Source organism: Aquarana catesbeiana, linkage group LG02 (assembly GCF_042186555.1).
Source record: "Aquarana catesbeiana isolate 2022-GZ linkage group LG02, ASM4218655v1, whole genome shotgun sequence".
Classification (NCBI taxonomy): domain Eukaryota; kingdom Metazoa; phylum Chordata; class Amphibia; order Anura; family Ranidae; genus Aquarana; species Aquarana catesbeiana.
In genome coordinates this window covers 8413199-8440959 of record NC_133325.1, presented here as the reverse complement: position 1 = coordinate 8440959, position 27761 = coordinate 8413199, and the positions used below count along the sequence as shown (strand labels likewise).

The window sequence follows — 27761 nt, the reverse complement described above, 5'->3', positions numbered from 1 at the left end:
TCAGAGAGGGGGAGGGGTGTCCTCCATTTTCTTGTAGATCAGAGAGGGGGAGGGGATGTCCTCCATTTTCTTGTAGCTCAGGGATTCAATCTTCCTGTAATGACACAATGACTTCTTATTGTTTAGGAGAAATGTGTCCATTGATGAAGATCTTCCTCCTTTATATACAATGTATCCATGGGGGAGGGGGAGTCCTGTGTCATCAGCCCCACCCAATGTATCCACCCACTTCCCCTCCTAACTCAGATTTACCCTTTCACTGCTGGAACTCTCCTATTCCTGATTTATTTCCCATGAACATGTAGCTCCGCCCACACATGATCTATTATGGGACAATAAAACGATGGCGATGTGATTTATGACGTCTCTCTGTATTTGTAGAACTGTTTATCACCCCGATATTTACAGTAATACAAGAAATGGATTGTAGTGCCCCCCCGACACCATCCCATTCCCATTCCTCCTACACAATGTAACACACCAGACTGTCTCCAGTAACTACATCCTAAATATAGAACCATTTATCCAACTGTCCATCCAGAGCCTCTGGTTTATAGACTGGATACATCCTAAATATAGAACCATTTATCCAACTGTCCATCCAGAGCCTCTGGTTTATAGAACAGATACATCCTAAATATAGAACCATTTATCCAACTGTCCATCCAGAGCCTCTGGTTTATAGACCGGATACATCCTAAATATAGAACCATTTATCCAGTTATCCAGCTAAATACGGACTTAGGGCTGCACATAGGCATTAGAGCATCCCCACGGAGGTTGGAGCGCCCCATAGATGGTCCAGCACCCCATAAACATTAGAGCACCCCATGTATGCTAGAGTGACCAATAGATGTCAGAGCACCCCATAGACAAAGCAAAGGTTTGAATGTTCCATGGACATTAGAGTAACCCATGGAGTTTCGAGCTCCCCATAGATATTAGAGCACCCCAGGGATGCTAGAGTGACCCATAGACATTAGAGCATCCCATAGACAATGCAACCCACGGAGGGTAGAGCGCCCCATAACCTTTGGAGCACTCCATGGATGCTACAGTAACCCAATAGACAGATTATCCCATAGATGTTAGAGCACTCCATAGACACACCCCATGAAGGTTAGAATGTCCCATAGGCAGAGTACCCCATGAATATTAGAGTGACCCATAAAGTATAGAGTGCCCCAATAAACTGAGTAACCTATGGATATTAGAGCGACCCAAGGAGGTTGGAGCACCATGTAGGGTTGCCACTTATCTTTGTGATCCAGCCAAACAGTCCAAATTTTGATGTATGTGTCTGGGTTTCAGTCCGTGTGAGTCAGTCAGTCAGTGAATCAGAGAGTCCAGTGAGGGAAAAGGAGCTCAGTGTTGAAGAACTACAAGAGGCAGTTGTAGAGAAGCTGACAGGACTGTTACAGTTGAGTTAGGAACTGTTGAAGACTGTTGCCATAGGAGACAACATTCTTGCATGTGCAGATGTAACGCCTTCCTGGGGCTTTTCCCTGCATGGCTGTCTTCAATAAAGTCTCGGAGTCTGCCAATTGAATAAATAACTACTTAAGGGTGTCCTGGCCCTAACCCTCTTTCCCCCCAAAATACAAAAAGGACTGTCAAAAGAAATAAAATCTCTTTTACATCCAAGAAGTGTCTGGCGCCCAATGACTTTAACCATCTTTGCACCCACTATGCCACACAACCCACTACATATTGAAGGATGTCAGCTATCTTTGGCCTTGGAGGTCCTCATTAGACTGGACAAGGCCTGAGAACTTGCTACATATATATGTATGTGGATTATATTGTCACACTTTGTCTCTGTCTGTCACCCTGATAAAGAAGGTCACCACGCTCTGTAAACATTGATGGAACTTTTTTGCTGATCTGGAACTTCATAATCGACTTCTCGATATTGGTGTCCTCTTTATTGCTGGATTTTAAGGCTGGGTTTACATATATGCGAATTTGATGCAGGTTTCCCCATATCCAATTCGCACGACAGGCGAGTGTGACCGGCTCTCAATATAGAATAGTATAGAAACAGAAATGTCATCAGAATACTCCTTTCTGGGTCCATTGTTTTGTCTCCTGGAGGGTTTATTGCTCCACATTCCTCTCTTGCAAATACTATCAACCCTGAATATTCACTATTGTCACACCGATTCTCCTCCCGGCCATTTAGGAAGCGGGTCCTGAGACCCATCACTCGATTGGCTGAAAGGACAGACAATACTATTGGACACTTTGTAGGAGGTTGGAGGAGACACACTGAAGGAGACATGATGGAGAGGAAAAGGAGATGCAATGGAAACCGCCGCCTGCTGCCCGCCCGAGACCTAGATGGGGTAAGTGTGGGGCTGGATGACAGATCGACCAACCGACCGACCGGGGAGGGGGTTGTTTGCTGCACCCCCAAAAAAAAACACCAGCCGCCACACACTCCTCTCCTTCAGACTGGGACAAAGGCTGATATTACCCTTGGTTCAAAATGAGCAAGGAGCTGATGTTTCCATTGGTTCAGACTGGGCCAGGAGTTGATGTTTCCCTTGGTACAGACTGGGCCAGGAGCTGGTGTTTCTCTTGATTCAGACTGGGACAGATGCTTGTGTGTCTCCTTGTTCAGACTGGGCCAGGAGCTGGTGTTTCCAATGGTTAAGACTGGACCAAGAGCTAGTGTTTCTCTTGGTTCAGATTGGACCAGGAGCTGGTGTTTTTCCTTGTTCACACTGGACCAGGAACTGGTGTTTTCCTTGGTTCAGACTGGGACAGAGGCTGATATTACTCTTGGTTCAGACTGGGCCAGGAGCCGGTGTTTCTCTTGGTTCCGACTGAGCTAGGAATTGGTGTTTCATTTGGTTAAGACTGGGCTAGGAGCTTGTGTTTCCCTTGGTTGAGACTGAACCAGAAGCTGGTGTTTCCCTTGGTTCATACTGGGGCTAAGAGTGATTTGACCCTGGCCTCAGACTGGGCCAGGAGTTGGTGATTTCCCTTGTTCAGGCTGAGCCAGGAGCTGGTGTTTCCCTTAGTTCAGACTGGGCTAGCATTTGATGTTTCCCTTGATTCAGATAGGGCCAGGAGCTGGTGTTTCCCTTGATTCAGACTAGGCCAGGAGCTGGTGTTTCCCTTGATTCTGACTGGGCCAGGAGCTGTTATTTTCCTTTGGTTCATACTGGGATAGAGGATGATATTACCCTTGGTTCATACAGGAGCTGGTGTTTCCCTTTAATTCAGACTGGGCCATGAGCTGGTGTTTCCCTTGATTTCAGACTGGGCCAGGAAATAGTATTTTTCTTGGTTCAGAATGAGCAAGGAGCTGGTGTTTCCCTCAGTTGAGGCTGGACCAGGAGCTAGTGTTTCCCTTGGTTGAGACTGGACCATGAGCTGGTGTTTCCATTGGTTCATACTGGGACAGAGGCTGACTTTACACTTGGCTCAGGCTGAGCCAGGAGCTGGTGTTTCCCTTGGTACAGACTGGGCTAGGATTTGATGTTTACCTTGATTTAGACTGGGCCAGGAGCTGATATTACCCTTGGTTCAGACAGGGCCGGGAGCTGGTGTTTCCCATGGTCCATACTGGGATAGAGACTGATATTTCCCTTGGTTCAGACTGGGCCAGGAGCTGGTGTTTCTCTTGGTTCAGACTGGGACAGAGACTGATGTTACCCTTGGCTCAGGCTGAGCCAGAAGTTGCTGTTTCCTTTGAATCAGACTGGTCCAGAAGCTTTTGTTTACCTTTGATCAGACTGGTTCAGGAGCTGGGGTTTCCCTTGGTTCAGACTAGGCCCAGAGCTGATGCTTCCCTTGGTTCAGACTGGGCCCAGAGCTGGTGTTTTACTTGGTTCTGACTAGGACCAATACTGATGTTTCCCTTGGTTAAGACTGGGCCAGGCGCTGTTATTTTTCTTGGTTCATCTTGGGATATAAGCTGATATTATCCTTGGTTCATACTGGGATAGGAGATGGTGTTTCTCTTGATTAAAACTGGGCCAGGAGCTGGTGTTTCCCTTGGTTCAGACTGGACCAGGAGCTGGTTTTTCCCTTGGTTCAAACTGGGCCAAGAGTTCATGTTTCGCTTGATTCAGACTAGGCCAGGAGCTGATGTTTCCCCTCAAGGGAAAGGTGAATAGTGAAACTCCTGCTGTCTCTCCCGGTGCCTTCTCCCCCACCAATGTCTTCCTCGTTGCCTTCTCTCCCACCACCGTCTTCTTCCTGTCTGCCGGTTACCCACTAAAAAAAATAATAAAAAAGCGTATGACAACACAATGGAGGAAGATGGCATCAGAAGAACAGCGGCTTTTAATTTTTTTTAGCCGGTAACCAGCCGCGAGGAAGAAGGCATCAGGGAACACAGTGGTGTCAACCCCCCCATGTTGAGGGCATGCAGCCTGGTATGGTTCAGGAGGGGGGGCGCTCACTCATCCCCTCCCTTTCCTGACCTGCTGGGCTGCATGCTCGGATAAGCGTCTGGTATGAATTTTGGGGAGGCCCACACCATTTTAAAAAAAATAATTTGCTCCAAAATTGAGCTCTTTGGCATTAACTCAACTCGCCATGTTTGAAGAAAGAAAAATGTTCACTATGACCCTATAGAAAATTTCTAGAGGGAGCTGAAACTTCGAGTTGCCAAGAGACAGCCAAGAAACCTTAAGGATTAGGGAAAAGATCTGTAAAGAAGAGTGGACAAAAATCCCTCCTGAGATGTGACCATGTAACCAACTACAAGAAACGTCTGACCTCTGTGATTGCCAACAAGGTTTTCTCCACCAACTACTAAGTCATGTTTTGCTTGGGAATCAAATACATACTTTACTCAATGAACTGCAACTCCATTTATAACATTTGTATCATGTGTTTTTTTCTGGAGTTTTGGTTGATATTCTGTCTCTATCATTTGATCTACACCTATAATAAAAATGATAGAGCCTTCATTTCTTTGTAGGTGGACAAACCTGCACAATCTGCAGGGGATCAAATAATTGTTTATCAATGCCCAATGCATCAGTAATAACTGTACCTATGAGTCAGTAATAGGTAATAAGGAGTTTCTTGTAGTCTTGTGCCGATGGAGCTCTTATGTAGGGATTAGGGATTGGCCAAAAACCCCCACATTCGGTTCACACCAGAACATGCAAACAGGCAAAAAAATTGTTTGAACACGCAAACACCATTAAAGTCTATGGGACATGAACATAAAAAGTCAAAAGTGCTAATTTTAAAGGCTTGTATGCATGGTATTGTCTTAAAAAGTGTTTGGGGACCTGGGTCCTGCCCCAGGGGACATGTATGTCCATTTTTTCAGGAGCCCTGATTTTAATAATGCTTAAAGTGAAACAATAAAAGTGTAATATTCTTTTAAATTTCGTACCTGGGGGGTGTCTATAGTATGCCTGTAAAGGGGCGCATGTTTCCCGTGTTTAGAACAGTCTGACAGCAAAATGACATTTCTTAAGGAAAAATGGCGTGGGGGTCCCCCTCAAAATCCATTCCAGACCCTCCAGAGCCTTATCTGAGCACACAACCTGGCAGGCCGCAGGAAACGAGGGGGGGCCGAGAGAGTGCCCCCCTCCTGATCTGTACCAGGCCACATGCCCTCAACATTGGGAGGGTGCTTTGGGGTAGCCCCCAAAGCACCTTGTCCCCTTGTTGATGGGGAGAAGGGCCTCATCCCCACAACCCTTGCCCGGTGGTTGTGGGGGTCTGTGGACGGAGGGCTTATCGGAATCTGGAAGCCCCCTTTAACAAGGGGACTCCCAGATCCTGCCCCCCTGTGTGAAATGGTAACGGGGTACAAATGTACTCCTACCATTTCACAAAAAATGTGTGAAAATGGTAAAAAAAAAAGACACTACATGCCTTGGGACAAGTCCTTTATTAAAACAATAAAAAAAATAAAATTGTCCCACGGAGTCTTGTTCTTCTTCTTCTTGCGCTTCAGACGGACCGAAAAAAAAAAAAAAGCCGCACTATGTCATCACCGGGTGACCCCGCCCCCTCTGCTGCACAGGGATATCCCTGTGGCTTTCCTATAGCGTCAGAGGGGGGCGGGGTCACTCAGTTACGTAACCGGGGGCTGCACCCCCCTCTGACGCTACGGGAAAGCCATAGGGATGTCCCTGTACATCAGAGGGGGGCGGGGTCACCCGGCGATGTCATTGTGTGGCCCCGCCCTCAGTTATAGAAGCGCTGTCACCTGAGAGGTGATCATTAAGGTGGGTGCATCCTATAGAGGCAGATTGGTGGCGGCGTGCGGCTTTTTTTTTCTTTTTCGGTCCGTCGGAGCGAGAGAAGAAAAAGATGAATGGACTTCATAGGACACTTTTATTTTTTTATTTTTTAATAAAGGAATTGTCCCAAGCCATGTCTTGTGTTTTTTTACCATTTTCACACCTTTTTTGTGAAATGGTAGGGGTACATTTGTACCCCGTTACCATTTCACACAGGGGGAGGCTGGGATCTGGGGGTCCCCTTGTTAAAGGGGGCTTCCAGATTCCGATAAGGCCCCTGCCCGCAGACCCCCACAACCACCGGGCAAGGATTGTGGGGATGGGGCCTTTCTCCCCATCAACATGGGGACAAGGTGCTTTGGGGGGTCGCTGCCCCAAAGCACTGTCTCCATGTTGAGGGCATGTGGTCTGGTATGGTTCAGTAGGGGGGCTCTGTCTCATCCCCCCTCTTTTCCTGCGGCCTGAAATGTTGCGTGCTACGATAAGGGTCTGGTATAGATTTTTGGGGGGACCCCATGCCATTATTTTTTTCATTTTGGCGTGGGGTTCCCCTTAATATCCATACCAGACCAGAAAAGCCTGGCATGGAATTTGGGGGGACCCCCACGCATTTAAAAAAAATTTTGGTTCGGGGTTCCCCTGTGGGCGAATCCCATGCCCCTTTTTTTCAATGACTTTTATCTGTATTGTCGGACTGGCAATTCATTACAGTTTTAAATTACTTTGTTTCCTTTAGAAATGTCATTTTGCTGTTGGACTGTTCTAAACACGGGAAACATGCGCCCCTTTACAGGCATACTATAGACACCCCCCAGGTACGAAATTTAAAGGAGTATTTCACTTATATTGTTTCACTTTAAGCATTATTAAAATCACTGCTCCCGAAAAAACTGCCGTTTTTAAAACTTTTTTTTGCATTGATCCATGTACCCTGGGGCAGGACCCGGGTCCCCAAACACTTTTTATGACAATAACTTGCATATAAGCCTTTAAAATGAGTACTTTTGATTTTTCATGGTCGTGTCTCTTTTCAAATAATTTATTGAGAATACAACAATTCAATTTTACAGTACTGGTTTTAAATTTATGTAAGGTTACAAAATATGAGGAAAAGGAACTTCTCAATAATAACTTAGAATAATAATACTTAAGTTATCTTTTAGAAATCAGTAAGAAAATCTATTATCCAGTGTACATATCTAAATTATATGGTTATAATAATTAATAGAGCTTTTGTAATTGGAAAAATAAATAAATAAGTAAGTAGATAAATATATATATAAAAAAAAATACAATATGTCACAATAGTGAGACATAAAATGCAACTAAATTAGATAAATTGGGTATTAATGAGATGACCTAGAGAGACACCCAAACAACCAGGGCCAAGGTCCGGCTATTTGGCCCAGCATATCCCGGGTGCATGGGTGTCCCCCCAAAGCATCCCCATCAAAGGTATAGATAGTTTGCATCCGAAAAAGACATAGTTTGCCTAACCAAATAATAATTTAATAGAAATAGATAAAAACATATTTTATTATTATACATCACTAAAAATAAAATTTTATAAGTGGGAATATGTGGTGGGATCTGAAATGGTTATGGAGGGAATTTGGGGTCTCCAGAGAGAAGCGAGTGTTAAATATTTATGGGAACATGTAATAATATAGACCGTGAAGGTGGTAGATCTCATTAGGGTAAAAGAAGTGAATAGTTCAAATCCGGTGGTAGTATGTGTGTTATCCATGGAAGCCAAAGAGATTCAAATTTGTCCAGTTTATCAAGTATGATTGCCTCCATTTTAGCATGGATCATAGCTTGAGTTACACGTTGTTTTACAGATATGTCACAAAGCTTATTGGTTTTCCAGGCTTTTGCTATCGATTGTTTTGCAGCTGTTGTGACATATAGTAAAAGTTTAAATTGACGTTGAGTTATGTTTCGTGGCTTATTATTTAGGAGGGCTACTAATGGATCCGGTTGTAATGTGGTTTCAAACATTGTAGAGAGAATTTGAAATATTTTTGACCAATATGTTTGGACTATTGGACAAGTCCACCAAATATGCAGATGTGTACCAATGTCGCTGCATCCGCGAAAACAGTGAGGGGGGGTATTGGGGAAGGTATTTTGATATACGTGCTGGCACTAAATACCACCTGGTAAGAACTTTAGAATTTGTTTCTAGGGCAACTATGTTGGGTGTGGCTGATTTTGTAGATTGCCAGATTTGTGACCAATCCAGTGAGTCTGGAGGAAGGTTTAAATCAGCTTCCCATTTGGTAGTATAAGACGGGGGAGAGGAATTTGTTTGTGAAAGTAGTTGAGCATATATGTCAGAGATAAGTCCTCGTCTGGGTGGATCTGACATACATGATCGTTCAAATTAAGTATATTCTGGAGTTGTCAAGTTTGTGGGGATGTTTTGGGATAAAAAGTTTTTAATTTGTAAGAATCTAAATGTTTCATTACTGGGTATGTTGTGTGTCTTGCTTATTGTAGGAAATGAAATAAGTTTATCAGAGTCGTAGAAGTGATGAACTCGTGTAAGACCCACATTTATCCGAGCTTTAAAGGAGGAAGGTAAAGTCCAAGCTGGGTAGAAGGAGGGGTTGTTTAGAAAGGAGAGGAGAGGGTTTAGTGGAGATTGGAGACCAAAACGGAATTTAAGTCTATCCCATATTGAGAGGCTATGTTTTGTGACTAGATTTGTTATTGAACGTCGTTGGGGTGGTGAAAGCCATAACAGATTTGATATAGAAAGTGGATCACATTCCACCGATTCTATAGTTACCCAAAGAGGGATTTCTTTAGTGGCATGGTATTTAATAAATTGTGCTAATTGAGAAGAATAATAGTATTTTGAGAAATTTGGAACACCCAAACCTCCACAGGTTCGGGCCATATGTAGTGTATTTTGTGGTAATCGTGGTTTAAGTTTGCCCCAAATAAATTGGGCTGATTTGCATTGTAGTATTCGGAAAAAATAAGCCGGAACGTTTATAGGAAGTACACGGAACAGGTATAGGATTTTAGGCAATATGGACATTTTTACTACTGTGATTCTACCCATCCATGCTAACGGTAAGGAAGACCATTTTCTCAGTAAGGTTGATAATTGGGTTAGCATGGGAGGATAATTTGCAGAGTATAGGTCAGCTGGATTAGCCGTTAGTGAGATTCATGGTCGTGTCTCATAGAGTTTAACGGTGTTCGCGTGTTCAAACAAATTTTTTGCCTGTTTGCATGTTCTGCTGTGAACCGAACCAGGGGGGTGTTCGGCTCATCCCTACTCTTATGTGATGGTAGACAAACTTTCTCTCATTGGATATGAGAAATATCCTTTCCCAAGGCTTTTTTCCGCATGCTTTTAACCACTTGTCGTCCGCCGGCTGTCAAATGATGGCCGGGCAGTGCGGCTCACGTTCTGAGTGGACGTCATATGACGGCTTCCCAGAATGGCCGCCCTCGTGCACCCGTGAGGGCGTGCAATGCGGCGACCGTGGCCATGCTGTGTTGCTAGGACACGGAGCGACACCCAATATCTGTAAAGAGCTGTGGCCGTGGCTCTTTAACCATGTGATGGGCTGTGTCCAATCACAGCCAGTCACATGTAAACACGGAGATGCCAGTAATTGGCACTCCTCGCCTCACACTGACAGAGTGTGAGGAGAGGAGAGCCGATCAGCGGCATCTCCTCACAGAGGACATGTAGGTATGTATGATGATCAGTGCCCTGATTACATTAAAGCCCCCACCAGTGCCAGCAGTGAGTGCCAATAAGTGCACACCAGTGCCAGCAAAGCGTGCCCACCAGTGCCAGCAATCAGTGCCTATTAGTGATGCTAGTCAGTGCTGGCTATCAGAGCTGTCCATCACTGCTGCCCATCAATGCCACCCATCAATGCCCATCAGTGCCGCCCATCAGTGCCGCCTATCTGTGCCCATCAGTGCCATCCATCAGTGCCCACCAGTGCCACCCATCAGTGCCGCCTGTCAGTGCTCATCAGTGCCACATATCAGTGCCACCTATTAGTGCCCATAAGTGTGACATATTCGTGCCTCCTTATCGGTGACTTATTGTGCCTCCTTAGGAAAAGTTAAAAAACCCAGCAGGTATTAAATACCACCAAAAGAAAACTCTATTTGTGTGAAGAAAATGATACAAATTTCACATGGTTACAGTGTAGCATGACCGCGCAATTGTCATTCAAAGTCTGAGAGCTCTGAAAGCTGAAAAATGGCCTGGGAAGGAAGGGGGTATTGAGTGCCCTGTATTGAGGTGGGTAAAGTGGGTGTAAACCCACTACTGTAAAAAAATAAATAAATAAATAAAAAAAACCTACAAAGCCAAAGGCATAATGAGCTAGTATGCATAGCATACTAGCTCATTATGAAATACTCACCTTAGATCGAAGCCCCCGCAGCATTCCCGGCCCACTGCTCTGCCCGGCAACATGTCTCCCGGAGTTATATCCGTGTATCGCAGGCTCCGGTATTGTGATTGGTCGGGCCCACGATGACGTCACTCTCGCGCATGGTAACGGCGCGTCAGCTGAAGCAATTGCTCGAACAAGCCGTCTCTTCAGAGCTCGTGTGCCGATGACATTGGCACATGCTGATACTGGGGATATTCCTTGAACCGTGCAGGTTTAGGAGATATCCAGGGTAGCTACAGGTAAACCTTATTATAGACATACCTGTAGTAAAAAGTGGTCTGTAAAGGGTTTACAAACACTTTAAAGTGAATAGTTTGCATGCTTAGAGAGGCTTGAAGCCACGTGTATGTTAAAGACATTTTTTTTTCCTTTTAGTGGCGTTAATACATAAAGTTTCAATTTGTGTCAGAGCCTTAGAGAAAAGAGGTTTACCGTATATATACTCAGACATTGTTTATGATGCTTCAGTTTATGAATAGAGCACCCTCCCCATGTTGAGGGCCTGTGGCATGGTACAGTTCAGGAGGGGGGGTGCTCTCATCCCTCCCCCCTTTTCTTGCGGCCTGCCAGGTTGCGTGCTCAAATAAGGGTCTGGTATGGATTTTGGGGGGGTACCCCTACACCATGTTAATTTGATTTTGGCACAGGGTTCCCCTTAATTTCCATATCAGACCTGAAGGGCCTGGTGTGGATTTTGGGGGGACCCCCACGCATTTTTTTTGGTTCGTGGTTCCACTTAATATTGATACTAGACCTAAAAGGGCCCGGTAACGGACTGGGGGGGACCCATACATTTTTTTCAATGATTTTTATCCATATTGCTGGGATCAGACAAGTCATTACAGCCGCAATCAGTTTTAAATTGCTTTTTATCCTTTAGAAATTTAATTTTGTTGTGGTATTGTTCTAAACAGGGGGAAGATGCACTACTTTACAGCAGACTAAGGGGACCCCCAGGCACGATATTTAAAGGAATATCTCATTTTTATTGTTTCACTTTAAGCATTATTAAAATCACTGATCCCAAAAAAACATCAGTTTTAAAAACTTTTTTTTGTAAAGATACATGTCCCCTGGGGCAGGACCCGTGTCCCCAAACACTTTTTATGACAATAAGTTGCATATAAGCCTTTAACATGAAAAATCAAAAGCGCTCATTTTAGTGTCCCATAAAGTTTGAGAGCGTTCCGTGGCTTTTGAATTTGCCGCGTACACCGCATAATGTTCGATGAACAGGCGAGCGCCCGATGTTCGAGTTTAAGTTACGTTCGACTGTAACATCGGGCTCATCCCTACTCATGATATGAAATAAATGTACAACACTCTCCATGTGACTCCAGTTTGTAGACTCCACCTTAAGCTTCCGAGAGATAGTCAGCAGCCATGCAGTTCTGTGACACCACCTTAGGTGATGGAGACACTTCTGCTGTCAGCTCTGCTATAACATCAATGGTCTCATTGGTTATCTGATCCATGACTCCAGTACACGGGTTCATCTTACTTATCTTATATGACTTAGATTCCCCATCCCGTCTATGAAGGGCTCACTACATAAAACAGATCCACTCCAGAGAAAATGTTTCTTCTCACTGGAAGGCCGGGGGAGTATTGGGAGAAATTGAGGCTTTCCCTTACAGATATGGGAGGGGCAACATCACCTAAAGTACAGCTATGGGTGGGATTGAAGGGAAGACATTTTAGGGTGCTCCTTCCACACAAGAAGGAAATGTTATCTGGAAGGACTAGGAATCCATTGGACCAATGGGGATTAAACATTCTGCAATTACATTGAGAAAAAATGAAATGTTACTGGCCTGTGATTGGCTCTCCTATTGTTAGTGAAGTAACTGAGACTCCCCTTGTCAGTGTCATTAATGGAATTTAAGAAACCATGTGAAATGTTTCTCCCAAATCCAAAAAAGGTGACCCCCTTGGGTAGGAACTCATCCTAATATTCCTAATATGAGTTTGTAGTCCCCGCTACTACAGGAAACATGTGGGCAATCATTTACACCTTTTACAGCAGGACAGTAAATATCAGAAAACAATTCAAACATAAGACCAACAGCAGGAAGTCTTCTAACTTAATGTGTAATGTAATCTGTCATTAGAATTCCCAGAGTTCCCTCCGCAACATCGTTTTATCACCTGTTATCCTGTCTGTAGATCTGTTATTTTCCACCTTCTGTAACAGGATGACAACCCTCATCATTCTGCAGTAACATTACACAGCAGTGTTATCACCCTGTACAGGGAAGTCTTAGATAGATTATAAGTAAGACACACAACAAGTAAAGTCCAACTTCAGATAACGCTTCTAAAGCAGTTACAGCAACAGGTTTTTTTAAGGTTTAAATCACCAAATGAATGAAAACTGACAGTTGTAAGCACCCCCGGCCATGTTATATGGTGTTTCCAAACCCCATCCAACTGCCATTTTTGCCAAATAGCTTGACCTTCTACAGGAAGTAGAAGAAAACAAATCTACTGGGAGGATCAACAGAAAATAAAAATGTTACAAGGGGAGACTCGGAAAAACAAACTCTTCCATGCTAATGACAGATTGCACCATTTATGTCATTATTGATCAGACCATAGTTACACTTTTTTTTTCAATCAAAAATGTTTTATTTCATTTTCCAATTTACAACAAAAGAAGAACTCACAACACACAAAGCATTCCCACAAAACAACCCAACCAAACAAAACAAAAAACTTGTTACACTTTAGTGCCAACATCATAACATTTCCAGGGATAAGAAATGTTCTTTGCAAACTTTACACCAAAAAGAGATCTGTCCATTCAGAGTCATGACCCATTTCACTGCCAGGTCCGCACATCATACAGACCTGACAACAGGGGGGCTAACACACAATCCTGTTGCTGCAGCCACTGGGATTGTGTGTGAAACTGACAGGTCAGGTGAAAACTGCCGCCCGATTGGTCACACACCCCCCAGAACTGGCACTTCCCCGCCATATTTTCCCAACTCCGCTTACCCATCTGCAGGCCTAGGACCAACATTATTATCTACATCTGATTCCTTTACCTCCAATTGCTGTATGGACTGTCTTTTTATTAAATAAAGGTGATTATATTGGAGTGCGGCTGTCCAGATCCCTTCCTTTGCATTCCCAGGACCAACATGGCGAGTGCGGGGGCTGGGGAGAGAACAACGGACACATGTCCACTCTCCTCCCCTTCTTGCTGTGACCCAGAAAGCCAGGTCTATGACATCACTTCCAGGTCAGCCTCTCGGTGTGTGTTTTGCAGTGTGATCTGCATCACAAAACATTCAGTGGAGCCCAGAGGAGACATTGGGGGTCTTTTAGACCCTGCAAGTCTTATTACAGAGAACCTGTAACCTAAAAAATATCACATACAGGACTTTTTGTCCCCTATGTGATGAAAGGAAAAGTTAAAGAAATGTACTTATTTATTTCTTGCAAAAAATCAACTTACACCCAAGCACATAAAACCCCCCCCCCAAAAAAAAAAAACTTGAGGCCCCCACCTCCACATATATGCACTGTTGTAAAAATTTTTATTAATGTATGTTGTCAGTTGCCCCCCCAGTGTCAGTTTTGCTATAATATGCTCATGTGAGGGTATTCGCACATACAGACGTTGGTGGAAGACCATTGGCTGCGGAAACCTTCCCGTGGACATGGTGGATCTGTTTGCTCTTTTAAGGATGTCTGCTTATGCCTCACCAAGGAACTGGCCACTCCATGGCGACCGCATTTCAACTCCTAAGTAAGCAAGTCTGCATACTTTGGAAACCATAGTATAACCATACAAAATTATGGCCCACTGGGCCATAGTATAATATGGCTCGCATCACTGGTAACAGTGGGAGTGTGCACACGGTTGTGTTCAAAGCCATGTGCTTGCCACATGGTTTTGCACACCACCGTCTGCACACGTCACTACTGTATTTCTATTTGAATGTATACATGTCTGTGATTGGTTCTGTATTTAGCCCTGTTGGAAGGGTTTCTGTATTGTCATATCCTGTGTTACATCCTTATATGGTCATGACCTTATTTGGTAATGTCCTGTGTTGTCTACATGCTGTGTTGTTAAATCCTTATATGGTCATATCCTGTGATGTCACTTCCCATGTAAGAAGTAATTGGCTGTTGTAGCCATCACTTCCTGTTTTTCATAGCTTTTATGATGTTGGAAATAAAAGCAAGGCGGACTGCAAAGAGGGGCAGAGATGCTGACCGAGCTGGGAACATAAGAATGTGGTAATGTCTGTTTACTGGGAAATGGGGGAACCAGAGTGGAGAAATACGATCAAAAGGTGCAATATATCATTAAGACAGATATGGGTGCTTATTAGCATAAGAGATATGGCTGTGTCCATAGCATACAGCCATCTTTCTACCACAGCACATACAAATGTAAACAAATGCCTCAGGGGTGCCTACAAGTGAAAACATTGATTGCGATACACGTTACATATAACCGCGCACGCCAGAGTGAGAGCAATAATTCTAGAACCAGACCTCCTCTGTAACACTAAACTAATACCCATAGTTTTTTTAAGTGTTGCCTATAGAAAATATAGATTACTGCATTTTACGGAGCACATAATTTAAGGTTTGGCAAGTTGGTTATCTATTTACTCGGCGTAACCTCGTCTTTTTTATATTTTACTAAAAATGTGGGTAATTAATTGCATTTTGTTGCCCTAAAATTCACTTCAGTGTTTTTTTTGATATTGAGGTAATATTGTGTGACATAAAAAATTGAAACTACCACTATTTTATTCTTTAGGGTATCTGCTTTCAGAAAATATATAATATTTGGGGTATTTACATCTTCTTCAAGGCTAAACTTTTTTTTTAAACATGTGTGCACAAAAAAGCAAAAAGGGCTCTGGTAGCGAAAAGGTTAAAGTGAACCCCAGCTGGAGGAATTTCAGTCTCCAGAAGTGGTAGGAATATGACCACACACTCAGCCCCGATCTCTTGTAGGTGTGCTGTGTGAATAGTCTATGGAGAGGAGTAATAGCTAAACAGAGAAAGAAGATAACAAGGACATCCATTCTACACCTGATGAGATCCCTGAGACTTTCATCAGAACCAGATGGAATACAAGTAGCCAGCTGAACTTAAGTGGTACTGTTAAATGCATCCCATAAACAGCAGCAACCCAGTGTGGGAAGGCCTGTGGCAGCTTAAGTGATTGCTTTTTTACCAAACCGAGACGTATCCCTGGCTGGTGTCCCAGTCACAGACCTGCCTGTAAAGATGTCATCCGTGAGAGTAGATAAAATATGGAAAGGAGGCATTTATCATGGGAGGGGAGGTTTGGAGAAGGTGTGCTTAGCTGGAGCCCTGACACCTAGCTTATGGTGTATCAACAGTCAGAAGAACCTGGAATGGACTCTCTTAATGAGGCTTCAGAGGCTTTACAAGATGCCACTTGACCCCATCCTAGTCTCTGGTACTGCGGCAGTGTCGATCATGTATTAGCTCAGGATCTGGCAATGAAGAAAACACTTGGTAACACTGCCCAGTTAGTGAATGATGAAAATGCATTACATGTTCCGTCAAAGCACCATAAAAAAAGAAAAATATATGAATCATGAGGAGAAAAAGTCAGTGCATCCGATCATCACATTACAGTTTGCTCCCAGATTTAGTTTTTCTAAAGTACCATTTTATATTTTTACTTCTTCCCTTGCTTATGGGATAACATTGGGGCTATGAAACTAATGGGACACCCGCAACTCTTTTAATATCCCCCTTCTTCCAGAGTTTCTACTCTACAAGCTTCTCTGCTTAACCTTGTGAATCCTCTGGTGACAGATTAGCCCGGTATTAACTGTAAAATCTTTGTCACATTCAGAGCATTAAAATGGCTTCTTTCCAGTGTGAAGCCTCTGGTGTTTGATAACATCTGACTTCTGTGTAAAAGCTTTGCCATGTTCAGAACACTGATATGGCTTCTCTCCAGTGTGAACTCTCTGGTGTCTGATAAGATTTGATTTCTGTGTAAAAGCTTTGCCACATTCAGAACACTGATATGGCTTCTCTCCAGTGTGAACTCTCTGGTGTTTGGTAAGCTCTGCCTTAGTTGTAAAAGCTTTGCCACATTCAGAACACTGATATGACTTCTCTCCAGTGTGAACCCTCTGGTGTTTGATAACATCTGACTTCTGTGTAAAAGCTTTGCCACATTCAGAACACTGATATGGCTTCTCTCCAGTGTGAACTCTCTGGTGTGTGATAAGATTTGATTCCTGTGTAAAAGCTTTGCCACATTCAGAACACTGATACGGCTTCTCTCCAGTGTGAACTCTCTGGTGTTTGGTAAGATGTGCCTTGGTTGTAAAAGCTTTGCCACATTCAGAACACTGACATGACTTCTCTCCAGTGTGAACTCTCTGGTGTTTGATAACATCTGACTTCTGTGTAAAAGCTTTGCCACATTCAGAACACTGATATGGTTTCTCTCCAGTGTGAACCCTCTGGTGTCTGATTAGTTTTGACTTTGTTGTAAAAGTTTTATCACATTCAGAACACTGAAATTGTTTCTCTTCATTGTGAACCTTCTGGTGTGTGATACGTTTTGCCTCCATTGTAAAACCTTTGTCACGTTCCAAACAAGAAAAATCTTCTGAAATGACTTCTCTTATGTATACATGGGTTGGACTTTACTATAAAGACATTGTCACTTGCAGAACACTGAAATGACTTTTCTCCTGTTGTCCTCAGAGGCTGGATCAATGTTGAAGAGGATCCAATACATTTATGATATTTAGAACATGGATATGTCTTGAGTTCTTTGTGAATCCTCCAGTGAACTGCAATAAAAACTTTCAGTCACTTATAACACCCATATGGATCGTTTCCCATGTGACTTTGTTTTATTGTTGAAGACCAGCATGACCAAAAACTTGGTTCCTCAGTCCACCTGTACAGAAAAAAATAAAAGTCAGAATTCTTTAAAAAAAGGTTCAATAAAGTTACTTCATTTTTTAACATTTATTATTAACTTCTTCCCGCTCAGCCTATTGTAATATGACGGCCAAACTGGAGCCATATTGTTCTGGGAGAACAGATCTTGTGCGGCCCTGCAGGACCAATCTCTGGCGCAGTCTGTCACCCGCTATGTCCAGTGGATGACTGATCAGTGTAGCGACCCACTGCCGGTACCATGTGATCGCTGTGACCACGGATCTTGTGGACAGATTACTGGGAGGGGCTGGGGAAGACCCGGCTGCCATGGTGCACGTTGGCACCAATCACAAAGTCAGAGGCAGATGGAGTGTCCTAAAGAACGATTTTAGGGACTTAGGTGCTAAATTGAGGAAAAGGACCTCCAAGGTAGTGTTCTCAGGAATACTACCAGTACATCGAGCCACACCAGAAAGGCAGACGGAGATTAGGGAAGTAAACAAGTGGCTGAAGAGCTGGTGTAGTAAGGAGGGGTTTGGGTTCCTGGAGGACTGGGCCGACTTCTCAGTCGGTAACCGGTTCTATAGAAGGGACGGACTGCACCTAAATGAGGAGGGTGCAGATCTGCTGGGAATGAAGATGGCCAAAAAGTTAGAGGGGTTTTTAAACTAGGCGATGGGGGGGGGGTCCAGAGACAGTGATAGCCAGCGCGGATGATATTCCAGAGGGTAGTATTGGGGGCATTAGTGATAGGTTAACCCAGTGTTTCTCAACTCCAGTCCTCAAGGCGCACCAACAGGTCATGTTTTCAGGATTTCCACTATTTTGCACAGGTGATTTGATCAGTTTCATTGCCTTAGTAATTACCACAGCCGTTTCATCTGAGGGAAATCCTGAAAACATGACCTGTTGGTGCGCCTTGAGGACTGGAGTTGAGAAACACTGGGTTAACCAAAGCACAAAAACACAAGGTGAGAATAGTAGCAAGTCCTAGTTGCAATCTCGAAAAACCCAATACGAGGACAATATGCGACCGGTCTAAACTATGTGGCAAATTCACCAATGCCAGGAGCATGGCGGACAAGATGGGTGAACTAGAGATACTGTTGTACAAGGAGGATTTGGATTTTGTGGGAATTTCAGAGACCTGGTTCAATAGCTCTCATGATTGGCTGGCAAACATTCAAGGGTATACCCTATACCGCAAGGATAGAGAGGGTAAAAAAGGGGGAGGGGTATGCCTATATATCAAGAATAATGTACAAGTAAATGTGAGAGATGACATCACTGAGGGAGCTAGTGAGGAGGTGGAATCCTTATGGGTAGAGCTCCAAAGGGATGAAGCTAAGGGGAAAATAATACTGGGAGTATGCTATAGGCCCCCTAACCTGAGGGAGGAAGTGGAGACGGATCTATCACAAATTGGAGTAGCAGCAAGGATGGGAAGTGTTATCATAATGGGGGATTTTAATTATCCAGACATAGACTGGGCAGAGGGAACCGCGCATTCATTTAAGGCTCGCCAGTTCCTTAATGTCTTGCAGGACAATTTTATGGGTCAGATGGTAGACGCACCAACTAGAAATAAAACATTACTGGATCTACTGATTACCAACAATACAGACCTAATCACAGATGTGGAAATACGGGGCAATTTAGGTAACAGCGATCACAGGTCAATTTTCAGTATAAATCACACAAATAGGAAACATGAAGGGAATACAAAGACACTGAATTTCAAAAGAGCCAACTTCCCTAAACTACAAACCTTGCTAAAAGGCATAAATTGGGATAAAATATTAGGAACAAAGAATACGGAGGAGAGATGGGTTTGCTTTAAGAGCATATTAAATAAGGGCATTAGCCAATGTATCCCATTGGGTAATAAATTTAAAAGAGCGAACAAAAATCCTGGGTGGCTTAACTCCAATGTAAAAATGCATATAAAAGCAAAGGAGAAGGCCTTCAAAAAATACTAGGTTGAGGGATCATCCTCAGCATTCAGACTTTATAAAGAATGCAATAAGAAATGTAAGGGTGCAATTAGGATGGCTAAGATGGAACATGAAAGACACATAGCGGAGGAGAGCAAAAAAAATTCCAAGAAATTCTTTAAGTATGTAAACAGTAAAAAAGGGAGGACAGACCATATTGGCCCCATAAAGAATGAGGAAGGACATCTGGTTACAAAGGATGGGGAGATGGTGAAGGTATTGAATTTATTCTTCTCCTCAGTCTTCACGAGTGAATCGGGGGGCTTCAGTAACCAAAACTGCAGTGTTTATCCTCAGGACACAACACAGGAAGCACCTCCATGGTTAACAGAGGACGGCATTAAAATTAGACTTGAGAAAATTAACATTAATAAATCACCGGGACCAGATGGCTTGCATCCGAGGGTACTTAGGGAACTCAGTCAGGTGATTGCCAGACCGTTGTTCCTAATTTCTACTGACAGTCTATTGACTGGAATGGTACCAGCTGATTGGAGAAAAGCCAATGTAGCACCAATATTTAAAAAGGGCCCAAAATACATCCCTGGGAATTACAGACCAGTTAGCCTAACATCAATAGTATGTAAACTCTTGGAGGGGATGATAAGGGACTATATACAAGATTTTAGTAATAAGAATGATATCATTAGCAGTAATCAGCATGGATTCATGAAGAATCGTTCTTGCCAAACCAATCTATTAACCTTCTATGAGGAGGTGAGTTGCCATCTAGATAAAGGAAGGCCCGTAGACGTGGTGTATCTGGATTTTGCAAAAGCATTTGACACAGTTCCCCATAAACGTTTACTGTACAAAATAAGGTGCGTTGGCATGGACCATAGGCTGAGTACATGGATTGAAAACTGGCTACAAGGGTGAGTTCAGAGGGTGGTGATAAATGGGGAGTACTCAGAATGGTCAGGGGTGGGTAGTGGGGTCCCCCAGGGTTCTGTGCTGGGACCAATCCTATTTAATTTGTTCATAAACGACCTGGAGGATGGGATAAACAGTTCAATCTCTGTATTTGCAGACGATACTAAGCTAAGCAGGGCAATAACTTCTCCGCAGGATGTGGAAATCTTGCAAAAAGACCTGAACAAATTAATGGGGTGGGCGACTACATGGCAAATGAGGTTCAATGTAGAAAAATGTAAAATAATGCATTTGGGTGGCAAAAATCTGAATGCAATCTATACACTGGGGGGAGAACCTCTGGGGGAATCTAGGATGGAAAAGGACCTGGGGGTCCTAGTAGATGATAGGCTCAGCAATGGCATGCAATGCCAAGCTGCTGCTAATAAAGCAAACAGAATATTGGCATTAAAAGGGGATCAACTGCAGAGATAAAACGATAATTCTCCCGCTCTACAAGACTCTGGTCCGGCCGCACCTGGAGTATGCTGTCCAGTTCTGGGCACCAGTCCTCAGGAAGGATGTACTGGAAATGGAGCGAGTACAAAGAAGGGCAACAAAGCTAATAAAGGGTCTGGAGGATCTTAGTTATGAGGAAAGGTTGCGAGCACTGAACTTATTCTCTCTGGAGAAGAGACGCTTGAGAGGGGATATGATTTCAATTTACAAATACTGGACTGGTGACCCCACAATATACAAATACCGGACTGGTGACCCCACAATATATAAATACCGGACTGGTGACCCCACAATAGGGATAAAACTTTTTCGCAGAAGAGAGTTTAATAAGACTCGTGGCCACTCATTACAATTAGAAGAAAAGAGCTTTAACCTTAAACTACGTAGAGGGTTCTTTACTGTAAGAGCGGCAAGGATGTGGAATTCCCTTCCACAGGCGGTGGTCTCAGCGGGGAGCATTGTTAGTTTCAAGAAACTATTAGATAATCACCTGAATGACCACAACATACAGGGATATACAATGTAATACTGACATATAATCACACACATAGGTTGGACTTGATGGACTTGTGTCTTTTTTCAACCTCATCTACTATGTAACTATGTAACCAATCACAGTAGATAACATGACAATTGTGAACAATGAATGGCTTTTATTCATGACAGTTATTGTGTGGTTGGTCACAGTGATCACATGGTACAGACAGGGCCAATCACAACAATATACACTGAATTAATCTATTTAATTCAGTGAAAATGCTTACTTATAGCAATGAAATTCACTGCTATAAACAATCATAGTGTGTAAAAAAAAAAAAAAAAGAAATTATGATTACCTCCCCAGAGTAGTACAGTGTTAGTATAGTACACAGTTACACAGTTATTAAGGTTGAATAAAGACACCAGTCCATCCAGTTCAACCTGAGTAAATATTGGTGCGTTTCTACAATTGTCCTTATCCCTGTACATTGTGTCTCATTAAGATGCTCATCTATTATATTATTATTTAAGGTACCCATATACCGCCGTCAATTTACACAGTGCTCCACACATCGCACACTCACATCGGTCCCTACCCTCAAGGAGCCCACAATCCAAGGTCCCCAACTCACATTCATATACTAGGGCCAATTTTGGACAGAAGCCAATTAACCTACCAGCATGTCTTTGGAGTGTGGGAGGAAACTGGAGCACCCGGAGGAAACCCACGCAGGCACAGGGAGAACATGCAAACTCCAGGCAGGTAGTGTTGTGGTTGGGATTCGAACCAGTGACCCTTTTTTACTGCTCGGCGAGAGTGCTACCCACTACACCACTGTGCCGCCTATAACACTAGTAGTGGTAACACTATATTGCTTTGGTCACAGTATGTATGTAAAATAAAATGTTTAAAAAAATTATTAAAAATACTTTTTGGCTTTTTATTTTACATATTGTCACCAGTCAGTGTCCCTGCTCACCTCCTCACCAGTTATATGAGGATGCTGTACTGTACTGGGGACAGGATGTAAACAATAAAAAAATCCAAAATATTGTAACAAAAAAATTATAACTTCATAATACCCACCATGCCTATTACTAAATACCTTGGAATGTCTACTTTCCAAAAAAGGGTCATTTGGGGATATTTTTACTGTCCTGGTATTTTCGGGCCTCAAGAAATGCCCGTCAGTACATCAGGATTGATCGATCTTCAGATATTTATCCCATAGTTTATGAGAGGTGAAGAAGGTGAAGATGTTAAAGATAAGGGTTTTCAGGGATTACCTAAAGACAGAGTAGAAGATAGTCAGACAGATTGAGATAGAGAGTTCCAGAGGAGGGGAGAGGCTCTGAAGAAGTCCTGGAGGTGACATGGGAACTAGAGAGTAGGAGGTCATGTGAGGAATGAAGAGAATGGTTGGTTGGTATTTTGGGACAAAGGTTGGTGATGTAGCTGGGGGAAGAGTTGTGGAGGGCTTTGTAAGATGTTGTTAGTATTTTGAATTTGTAATAGGTAAGGGATTGTCAAACAAAAGAGTTCCCCTGGCATGATTGCACCTCTATAAGGTAAAAATTTAACTGGGGAAAATTTTGTACGAAAGTGGGGACTGTATACCAACTGGTCAAATGTTTATATCCAGACTCCTGGACAGTGCTGGAAAAGGAGGATTCGTGAGCAAAGAATAGGATATGATCTCTTTCTGTCTGGGTGAACGTGTGACCCAAATCTCTTCCCATGTCAGAAGGATTGGAGTTATGAAATCTTCATTTTGATTGGTAAGGAATTGATGATATGGAAATTGTGTGACCTGTCGGCTGACTTCATCTTTATTCAGACATCATGCAAGAATGCATTGTCACCTGACCTGGCTGTAACGCTCATTAATAATTGTCTCCACTTGCCAAACACAATATGTATATATACACAATGCGCTTTTGAAGTGGTTTGCAGGGGTTATGGCTGAAGCCAGCAATTCTGTTTCTCACAAAAAGCGATCCGAGCAGCTGATTAGCCACTGGATCACCTTTAGAAGCAGCCAAAGAGGTCGCTCCTCTCACTGCTCGCCGGGGTTTCTCTGGCTTACTGTACTTACCGGTTTTCAGGCCTCTTGGTATTAAAGTAGTGAGATTATAGATCCAGTATTTCTCTTTACATAGTAAAACCTTATTGAAGTCTCTTCTTCTAGGGGATACATTTAGGGAAAAGATCCCCTTCACTTTCAGGCCATCTGTTTTTTTTTCCCACATGGATTTTCCTAATATGTTGTGCTAAGAGATCCTCTTTTTCTTTCTCATCTTTTCTAGGAGGTCCATTGATGTCCCTCAGATGTTCACAGATACAGATCTTTAATTGTCGCTTTGTTTTCCCCTATATAGAATTTTTTACATGGACCTTCCAACATGTCGATCACTTTGCTTGTAGAGCAATTAATAAATCTTTTCATTTTAAATGTTTTGGATCGATCTGAATCAGTGAATATCTGAGGAACATGTGAGGTACATCGAATGAAAGTACAAATGAGTGAATTAGTAGCTAGGTAACAGGAAGTGATGACTTTCGGCTTTCACAGTCAGTTTTCTACTGCGCATGCTGGAGCCGCTCTGCACCTTGTGAATGGTCCTGTAGTCTTCTGGGACATGTAATGTGTCCCAGAAGACTGCGGGGGGAAGAGAGGGGGGATGAACTTCCAACTCAGACTGCAGTGATCTGAGCCAGAAGTGAGTGGGTACCCGTCAAAACAAGGTACCAGCTCCCCCCTCTCTCAAAAAAAGTGCCAAATGTGTCAGTGGAGGGGGGAGGATGCATACAAGTGTAATTTCCCCTTTTAGTTGGAGGTCCGCTTTAAACATGGTTGGGATAACCAAATTTTCAATGCCTCTGTCTCTCAGAAATAGGGTTTTAGCAGCCAATCCATCAAAGCCAGTGACCGAGAAGTTGCATGAAAAATTGAACCTTTAGATAACAGATCTGGGCCGTCCGGTGGAGGTCACAGAGCACCGGCTGATAGATAAATGAGGTCAGTGTACCCCACTCTACAAGGTCAGTCCTAATCTATGACAATGACTGGAATGCTTTCTATCCATTAAAGCCGAGCTCCAGATTTTCATACACTTTACATAGTTTGGGCCAAGCTGGTCCAATCACACTATGTCCCTCACCAACATGTGAGGCCGCTGGATGTGTGGTATAAGTTGCATATGGCTGAGTCTACATACAGTATACAGCACTGTGTTCCGGGTTCAAGCCGAGACTTCCTATCTCATACCTGGAACACAGTAGAGTCTGATTGGTGCTCAGCCATTCAGAGAAAGTGATGTGAAAACGCACCACACTCCACTCTACAAAAAAATTCTAGAGCTTCTCTGGGACGATTGTTGCGCATAGGGCAGTCCAACGAATGGTCTACCCAATGTATGATGAATGAAAACGCTCCAAAATATCAAAAAAACTCCTCATGCAGGAATACAATTTCCCGCTACGCAGAGATGTAAATGCGGCTTGACAGTTGAGTGACTCCATCCATTCCCTCCTATGTACTTCTATAAAGCTGGCCATACACTATACAATCTGATTGTATAGTATATGGTAAGCTTTACAGAACCCAGGACACACTTCTCTAGATTTCAATATTACAGCTCTATCCACATCGGCTGTTATCTGATCGCTCAGCTCCTGCAAACTCTGCCAAATGAATGATCTATAGCTGTGTATTTAGTGAGAATGGTGATCAGTGATTGCATAGGAAAAAGGTGCACCTGATGAGGTGAGTGGAAGGGGGGAGGGTAGATGATACAGGGTGTGTCACATCCCAAGGTGTGTCCAGGAAGTAATGGAGAAGTGATTGTACAGCCAGCTGGACACTGAGGTAAGGGGGGTGTAAGATAAATAGAAAGAAGTACATTAATTGTATAATGGTACATAGGGGGGGGGGCTGGGATTTAGGTGGGGAGGGGAACTTATCCTTCAGGTCAGAAATGTAAGGGGGGGCAGTATTTGGGGTGCACAGTGTTTATAGATTTGTGAGGGGGGAGGGGTGAAAGGACGCAATGAGGTGCTGGGACAATAAAGACCACTCTTGGACAAATTATCACCAACAACTGCCTGGTGAGGTCTAATGACAAAAAGCTACAAGATCAAATGTAAAATGTCCCAGAAGGGGGTGGGGGGGGACAGAGAAGAGCGATCTGGAGATCTGACCTCGGGACCATGGAGGGAACAGTAATGGGAGGTGTACTGTAGATCTGCTTCATTGATGGGGTCACCTCCATTACCAACAAGTGATCTTCCATATACCAGCAAAGACAAGTGTGATCCCCAAATCTCATCCAGTCACCTTACATGAGAACGTGTCCCCCCATCCCCCATCCTGTGTCAGGGTGCAGAGGGAGGATCTAGTCTGCCGGTCTGTAGTAAGTATGGTGGAGAGGAGGGGGAGGGGTATTAGGAATGTCATGTATATCATCTGTGCTGGATCATTAGTGACCCCAGACCTGCAATCCGGACAGTTCAGTGTACAAACAGAGGGGGAGGATTTACTAAAGGGAAATAGGCTGTTCAAAGAAATTTCCCCCCAGAGATTAGTGAATGTGGTAAAATGTCACTTTGTAATGAATATCCAATCACGTGCACAGAAATAAAAACATGGAATGTTACTTACACGTGATTGGATGATGGAAGTCAGCAGAGCTCCGCCTCCTTCACTGACCCCTTGTCTACCAATGTACATTCTTTATCCTTCTGGTATTCAAGAGGTTAATAGAGAAATGAGCTTTGTATTATTCTCAGCCAGTGATTGGCCGTCATGTAGAAGTGATCGGGGAAGCTGGAGAACCAGCCAATCACAATACAGGGAATGTGCCGCCCCTCCCCCCCTGTTGGTGACCCCTGATGTTCCCTGTTGTGTTTCCTCTGGGAGGTTCAAGATGGCGGAACATCGATAAACCACTATAGAGTGTTATGTAGGAGGAGCTTGGAGAACATCCCATCCCCGATATCCTCTGCCATGAATGACCCCAGAAATGACAAGAATTGTGTCACCTCCGGGGTCACCGCTGTCATTCCCGACTACTGTAGCTGGTCTATGTCATGTACAACACAATATATAGAGTAGAGAGGTCAGCACTATTGTAATGTACAACACAATATATAGAGTAGAGAGGTCAGCACTATTGTAATGTACAACACAATATATAGAGTAGAGAGGTCAGCACTATTGTAATGTACAACACAATATATAGAGTAGAGAGGTCAGCACTATTGTAATGTACAACACAATATATAGAGTAGAGAGGTCAGCACAATATTATAGTCATAGTGCCCCTTATACTGCTGGTCAGGGGGGACAAATGATTTGGGTCTGTGGTCAGCAGGATGAAAACAATGTTCAGCCATAGTGGTCAGTGGGAGGAGAAATGTCTTCTATGTGTTGTTACAGACTATGATATCGGGGTACAGGGATGTGGGGGGTCAGACAACACACGGGGGGATCACCTTCTGTTGTATATCCACAGAAATCACCCAGCACACTGGCAGATTGTCAGGAGAACCCCATGTTCCCAGCCCAGACAGGGGTAACAGCTGTATAACAGCACACACACTCTATTATCCCACCACTGCCACACACATGACAAGGATGGAAGACCACGGGAACTAGAAAACCAGGACAGGACCTTGTATGGTGGAGGAGGGAAGGAGAGGGCAATTATTGTGATAGACTTGGCACAGCCTGCAATACCTCTGACCACCACTAGAGGGAGACTCCACCCATATCTAGCTGGCTGACCACACACAGGCAGATAGAAATCTTACATACAATCTGGTGCACTATGAGGGTTGGGGATCAGTCTAGTAATCAGCACACACTTCTGGGGTTCCTCAGGCTCCCCTACAAGCTAGAAATCTTGTGTTACTCCCTCTTCCCACTATCCATGTACACCTCACACCAGACACACAACATGGGGGCAGTGAGGGGGGGAGGGGAGTAGATGGGGATGTCGAGGGAAAAGTGCCCATTATCAGTGGTCAGTGTGAGGGAAGGGGGATGCCTGCTGTTACCAGTTGATTAAATTGGGGGGGGGGGGGTGTTGGGCATTAGTGATTAGTAGAAAAAATGGGGCAGGAACAAGGGGAAGTCAGAGGTTCTAAATAGAGATACAGGAGGCTCTGGTGCTAAGTAGTTTTTTGGCAACAGTGGGGGACCAGAAGTGTAAAAAGGGGACAGTGAGGTGGGGGGGTCAATACAGGGCACAGGATGTGAGGGACAGGGGAAGGATGGGGAAGATGTGGGGTGAACTGGGAGGCACTGAGGAAACAAGGAGCTGGAAAGGAAGGCAGT

The 27761-nt window shown here is 43.7% G+C and overlaps 1 pseudogene; it reads right to left on the bottom strand.

Moving 5' to 3' along the window:
• Positions 1–17577, bottom strand: part of LOC141126607 (uncharacterized) — a 42001-nt pseudogene extending 24424 nt beyond the window's left edge.
• Positions 17578–27761: the final 10184 nt, after the last annotated feature.